Here is a 7,496-nt window from a genome sequence, read left to right as displayed (position 1 = left end):
TTCAATCCCATGCTCTGGGTCATAGGAAGGGCATGACTTTTTCATGTGAGGAGGCTTGTGTGAGCACCAGGAGCTCCCTAAAAGGGGGACCACTAGTACCCAGACTATGGACCTAATTAGGGTTGCCAGGTGTCTGGTATTGAACCGGACAGTCCGTTATTTTCGCCTCCTGTCCGGTAAAAAAATTCAGAAAATACCAGACACCTAAAATGTCCGTTATTTTCTGATTCTTTCCCAGCCAGGAGGCAAAAATACCCGGTGCTTACTGGGTTCCACAGGGGAATTGTCCAGCAGGGAGGCAAGATGGTGGCGGGCAACCGTCAGCAGCCTGTTAGGGCCAAAAAGCCTCAAAAGCGTTTCTTAAAGAGGCCATGCTGGTTTGGGGGGTTTTTTTTGCTTAACAACTCTTGGGGTTTTTTTGTTGCTGTTGTTGTTGTTTTTGTTCTGTATTTTTTCAGAAACCATCTATCAACCCTAGCCCTAATCCCTCACTCTACCCCAAGACTCAACCCTCGCTCTACCTCTTCCTTCTCCCACTCCACCTCTTCTCCCAAGATCCCGCCTTCTACCACTCACTCCTCTCTGCCCTCTCCCCCCATCTCTTCCCACTAAGGCAGAAAAAAGTGATAGGATATAGCCCTCCCACTGGTCAACGTGATGAGATCGTGATCTTCTGTCCCGCCCCAGCGCTACTTAGCTGAGCTGCTCAGGCGTTAGCACACACACCTTCTTGCCCCCTGCATGGCCAGTATTTTTGCAGGAGGCTTAGCTCTCCCACCTGCAGCCTCTTATGCATTCCACCTATGCTCAGTTGTCCCTTAACCTCGGACTGCCAGAAGCTAGGAGTGGCCAACAGGGGCGGAAGTACTCAATCATTGCCCTCTTCTGTTCATTCCCTCAGAAGTCAGAAGACTAGGCTAGATAGACCATTGATCTGACCCAGTGTGGCCTATTGTATGTTCTGCGAGTTGGGAGTGTTCATATTCTTCTACCCCGGCCATTGCCCTCCAAAATGGTGATCCATCCCTTCTACAGTCATTATACCACACCTATAATAACTGGCCATTAGGCCACACAGCCCTGAGGAAGAGGGCATTTATTTTTACTGTGGCTGCTAACCCATATAGACCTACGAGGGAAGACCTCTATACTGCCTGTGGCCACTGGGCCACATGGCCTTGAGGCAGGGATAGCTATATTGACTCTGGCCATTGAGTCACACAGCCCTCAGGGAAAGAGCATCTGTATTGACTTCAGCCCATCCCACCTCAATATGCTGGAGATGAATCAATATTTGGCTTTACTGATTTCTGGGAAGCTTTTTTGAATACTTTCTCTGGTTCTCAAAAGTTTTCAATTTTCAGAAATGACAGGAAAAGCAAATTGGATCTCAGCCACTTTGGAAAAGAAAAAGCCAAAAGAAAACAGAAAAAAGGAAAAGTCAAAAATCAAGACAGGCTGCACAGTTTCTGATTTGCCTAAAAAATTAAAATATTAGAAGTTTTATGAAAATGTATTTGGCCATTTCCCAGTGGAAAAAATGTTCATTTGAAAAATGTCGAGCAGCTGTAACTGTAAAACTAGTCTGGTCCCATGTGGGCAGAAATGACACTTCACTGTTCCTGTGCATGACTGTGGAGGCGGGTTATGAGAGAGGTTCATTGCATCTCACTGTTGTGGTTCTTTGGTTACACGTAATGCTGTTATTCAGATGCTCCACCTTGGTTTCTCAGCTGCGATCACAGCAGCACCTCAGCCGCGGTGTGTGCAGAACCTACCAGCCTCTCTGCTAAAAGATCAGATGCTTCCCTCTTGTCACGGAGAATGTGGAGGCTTCAAAGAGGAGGCCAGAGGTGTTAGGAAATTGGGCCCATCAGCAAGTGTTTAGTTAGCTCCCTGTTACTCTCAGTCCCACCCACGTTTTTTTCCGGCAAAAAAGTTGTGCGACATACAGATGTGTCCTCTCTCTGATTCTGGTTCCACTTACTCTCTCTAGTGCCGGTCACCTCACGGAACAGACTTCTGCTTCATGCCAGTGTAAGGGAGAGCGGGACCAGGCCCTGAGTGATTTCACTGCCCCCGGAGCAGAGCCAGTGTGGTGGAGGTTGTTAATAGCCTTAAAATCGTAAGCCTGGAGGGGAGCTCGAGATGTCATCTGGTCTGATGCCCTGCATTCATGGCAGGGCGAAGTATTGTCTTCCCTTTTTCACTCCCTCTGGAGCTTTCTCTTGGTCTCTGCCCACATGCCTGACCCTCTAATCCAGCATTTACAAGATGTGGGGAGCTCACAGGTGTAATCCAATGCTCTCTTGGGCATCTACCAGACCAAACTCCAGATCCTATGTGCTTTAAGCATCCAGAGTCTGAACTGAGTCCAGGCACTGCCCCGTTTTGGGGTCTCTAGGCCTCTTGGGGTGAAGACCTGCTACCTATTACCCTTGTGAGAACTTAGACTCCTAGGTAGCTCTTACCCTTGTGTCTTCTTCCTTGCCCTTCCATCCTTTCTTGCTGCAAATTCCCATTGTGACGTCACCTTTTCCCAGCTGGCTGCCAGCAAATAACACGGCTAGTAGAGCTGTGAGAGGAATGGGGCTGGGGAATGCAGTGTGCTTTTACTATTTCTGCTGTTTGCCAAGTGATGAGACTATCAACCCACGTCTGGGAATCGGAATGCTCAAAAGTTCCCCTGGAAAATGCAGGTGCATACCACTGGGGGTGGGGGAGGTGCACTCCTGTGAAGAGAAGCTAGCAGCCACTGGGGCTCACTCGCTACAAGCTGCTCAGAAGCAGCTGCTCCCTGAGTAACTTGCCCACCTCTAACTCCCCTCCTTGAGAAAGGCTGGTCAGAAGCTGAGGCTGGGCCAATCCCACCAACACTTGGTTTCCCCCAACAAGCTGGTTCAAGGAGACTGGTGTTCAGCAGAGCAGGGCCAGTGACCATGAGGGCTTCCTGGCAGATCCCTTCAGTCACGGCAGCAGCAGCGCCTAGGAGAGTGGTGGGCAGTAAGTGGCTCATGGGCCAGACGTGGTTGCCAGAGTTAGCTCCTGGGGAGCAGCCGGCACTTCATGTCCACAGGTACAGCTGCTCATAGTGCCCGTTGGCCATTTCCAGCCAATGGGAGCAGCAGGAAGTGTCACGGGCCGGGACATGACTTCCCACAGCCCCCATTGGCTGGGAACGGTGCTCCGGAGCCAATGGGAGCTGCGAGCGGCTGTACCTGCAGACATGGCATCTCGTGGGCCCATCCCTGACTCAGAACAAGGGCTGTAGCAGGCAGCTGGCTTGGGTGCCCTTCTGGAGTCACTCCCAGCCAGGAAGTCTCAGTTCTGAGCATCAGGGACCGAGTCAGAAGAATCCAAAGAAGGTTTTGGGGTCCACTTTCCCTGACCCCCATTGCTCCATTCTGGAGGAATGAGTGAGCACCAGAAAGGCCCCAGGGTCTGGACTGCTTCAGGGATCTCCATAAAGAACCCCTGGGAATCCTGTTTCTTCTGGTCCAGGAGGGCAGCTTAGAGGGGCCATTCCAGTGAGAGCAAAGGACCTAGGCTGAACAGTGTGCAGCCATTCATTGGTCAAGGAGGAAACTGTTGCTTTTCTTAGTTAACAGAGATGTGATAAGAAATACAAAGCTGCTTTCCTCCTCTCCTGCCCCCATCACTGCCCCTCCCCCACCCACCGAGCAGGACCGGGGGTGAGCACTCTGCTTGCCAGAGAGGCCACATCAAAACCAGAGTTGCACTAGGTCTTCCTGCGTCAGAGAGCCTGCAGAGAGAGCGAGAGAGAGCAAGAGAAGGGGAGGCAGCCAGCACTTCCAGTCATCCTGGCCAGGCCTGTGGGGCCCCCGCAGCTCTTGAGAACAATCAGCAGGTATGTGAGATTTCCTTGGGGGTTGCAAACTGCTAATGGAAACTGCCAGAGCCCTCAGCTTGGCTCTGCCGTCAAGACAGGAGTGGATGCACCATTGGCTCCCCACAGTGCTAGGCACACACACTGCCAGGGCAAACATGACAGCCAGGAGCCACCCCTCTGCCCCAATCACTCTGCAGCTGGTGGGCGGGTCTGTGCTAGGGAATCCTGACACTGCCAGGAAGATTCACTGCCCTCATCCGGGTGGGAGAGCACGGGGGCATGCACCGCTGCCTTGGGAGCAGTCGCTGTGAAAATGGGAGCGTGGGACCCACCACATTACAATGCTGTGAAACTTCAGATTTAGATCTGCACTCACGAAATACACTGTTCTATACTATTGACATGAGTTCATGGAGGGTCGCTTCATCAGGCTGGCCTGGCTGGGCAGGAATGGTGTCCCTAGCCTCTGTCTGCCAGAAGCTGGGAATGGGCAACAGGGGATGAATCATTTCCTTGCGGGCACCTGGCACAGGCCACTGTCAGCAGACAGGACACTGGGCTAGATGGACCTTGGGGCTGACCCAGTCTGGACGTTCTTATGAGATCAAGAGCAAAGTTTCCCTGAACAAACTCCAATGTGGGAAGGAGACTCTCTCTAGCAGGGCACAGCAGAGCTGGCCGGAAGTGGCTCCCCCAGCAGCTATCCCACCGAGGTGATTTTCAGAAGGCTTTGTGGATATAGTTTTCATTATTCAGCAATTATTAGGGCCCTACCAAATTCTCAGCCATGCACAATGCATCACAGGCTTTGAAATCTGGTCTCTCCACATGAACTCTGGTCTTTTGTGTGCTTTTATCATGTACTATAGGTGAGACCACTGTTTCTCAAACTGGGAGTCTTAAGCCAAAAGTGAGTTGTACAAACTTAAAAAATAATGAATGGTCCTGCAGCACCTTAGAGACTAACAAATAATATAGATAGTATCATGAGCGTTCATGGGTACAACCCGCATCTTCAGATGAAATAGATGGACTGTACAGTTATTTTAGAGGGCTGTAGTGTTGTCACACTTAGTTCTGCACTGCTGTCAGAGCGGGGTGGCTGGAGAGCAGCGGCCTAAGGCAGCAGCACAGACATCAGACTGGCAATACCATACCATACCATCTTTACTTTTGTGTTCTGCTTTCAAAGCTGGGCCACTGGCCACAGCCATTGGTCTCTGGACACCCAGCTCTGAAGGCTGTGCCACTGGCAGCAGTTGTGCAGAAGTCAGGGACTATATCTATATTGCACCCGTTTTGTGCAAGAAATATGCAAATGAGGCTAAGCGTGGAATATCACTGAGCTTCATTTACATAATTAATGAGTGACCGCTTTTTGCGCAGGAGACTTTTGCACAAAAAGGAGCCGTCTATATGGCTCCTTTTTGCGCAAAACCCCCCTCTTGTGCAAGAGCCGTTCTTCCGCATTTTTTTCTGGAAGAACGGCTCTTGCACAAGAAGGGGTTTTTGCACAAAAAGCGGGAACCCATTAATTATGCAAATGAGGCTCAGCGATATTCGACACTTAGCCTCATTTGCATATGTATTGTGCAAAACTGGTGCAGTATAGACATGGCCAGGGTGGCATTATGGGCACCCCCCTACAATAACCTTGCAACTCCCCAATTCGTTTTTGGGTCAGGACCCCTATGATTATAGTGCTGTGAAATGTCAGATTTAAACATCTGAAATAATGACATTTACTATTTTAAAAATCCTATGACCATGAAATAGACCAAAGTGGACTGTGAATTTGATAGTGCCCCAGCAAGTATGGATGATTTGAGAGGAAGGATGAGCTGGGAGAGCAGGGTTCTGTTGCTGGCTCCAGCACAGACTCCCTCTGTGACCAGGGCCTCTGCTCACCATGTATACAATGGGATGCCCTGCCTTGCCTCGCCCTGCCTTGCCTCGCCCTGCCTCACAGGCGATGGGAGGATAAAGGCATTAAATATTGGGAAGTGCCCAGACACTGCAGTGATGGGGACCTGATAAGTGCCTGAGGCTGATGGCCTATTGACAATCTTGCAAACATCCAAAAATGTTTGAAATGTGCATCACAGAAACTATTAGCAGGGGCCATAAACAGGCAAGGGTGAAGGACCGAGAAAGGGAAAGTTGGGGATAAGATGGTTCTGCCTCAGACTCATGGTGGGATCCTGGGCCTGTTTGAAAATCTGGTCCTTAGAAAACACACACCAACCCCCCTCCCCCCTGTGTGCCTCAATTTCCCCATTTGTAAAATGGGGATCATACCTTCCGGTCTCATAAGGGAGTTGTGAGGGTGCAGTCACCAATCTCTGGGAGGGACTTAGAGAATTTAAGGCCAAAAGGGAGCATCAGACCACCCATTCTGGTCTGGGTAGCAGAGTGACTCTTTCAGTGAAAGCAATAACTTCAGTTTGCCTGAAGAGGAAGAGGGCCTCAGCTGCCATGGCATTGGTGGAACATGAAGTACCCACATAAACAGGCCTCCAGAGGCTCACAGGGCCTCAGTACAGCATGGGCACATATTGCTGCTTCTGGTGACATTGGCAATATTTTTAGTATTTTACCATTTTTTTGCTGAAAACTTCATATGAAAATTCCAGCCTTGTGGTTTTTTTCACAAATCGTTTTTCTTTCACTAGCTCATTATTTTTAACTGCCACTGGGGAGCTCATGATTGGTCACTCATTGTCACAGGGTGCTCTCATTTGAGATGGCCTGTGTGACTCATGAGCCAAAGTGCCCTGGCCAGTGGCCTGAATGCTTGGGGGTGGGGGCAAGGAGGACTAGCAGTCCCCTGAACCAACCAGGCTGAAACGGAGGCTCATCTGTGCATGACTCAGTTTGCACGTGGCCTCTTTCTCTCTTTGGTAAACTGTCCTGCTGTTACACGGCTCCTCCCACCAGCACGGACAGATGGATAAGAAATAGCTGCACTTCGGAGGTTTTTCTAGCCTAGGCTGCTCAGGGGGGCATCAGACTGACTCCTAACATGTCTATGAATGATGGAAAGCAAGACAGAGGCTTTGAACTTGTGCTAGCTGGACAAGTTGAAGGCTAGACTCCCACTTCTCTGCTCCAGCTCACAGTTATTTCAAAATAAGCAACATTATTTCAAAATGACTTAGTCCACGTCTACACAGCAGGCAGTTATTTTGAAATGATGTTGAAGTACTGTCAAGCTGGAGGATTTCTTACTCCGACTCCTGTAACTCTCACTGTACGAGGAGTAAGGGAAGAGCGCTCTATTTCGAAATGAGTGCCGTGTAGACGCTCCCAATTTCGAAATAAGCAATTCAAAATAACCTACGTAATTGACATAGCTCAGATTGCATAGCTTATTTCAAGTTAAGCCCTGCTGTGTAGATGTACCCAGGGAGCCCAGGCTAAAGACTCTGCTGTCATGTCCTTACTAGACCTTCAGAACCGGGCAGTCTGAGTGTGGTACTAACCCTAGCTAGGGCAAATCTTGACAGCTAACAAACAGGACTCCTTTTCACAGTACCTGGGGCACTGTAATGACCCCAAATATAGCCTTGATGGCATGGATCCATTTGCAAGGGGAATTGGTCCCTGGGGAGCTGCTAGCAGGCTGGTACCAGCTCTTGGGTGTGGG

Source organism: Pelodiscus sinensis, chromosome 19 (assembly GCF_049634645.1).
Source record: "Pelodiscus sinensis isolate JC-2024 chromosome 19, ASM4963464v1, whole genome shotgun sequence".
Classification (NCBI taxonomy): Eukaryota; Metazoa; Chordata; order Testudines; family Trionychidae; genus Pelodiscus; species Pelodiscus sinensis.
Note: the sequence above shows the minus strand (reverse complement) of the source record.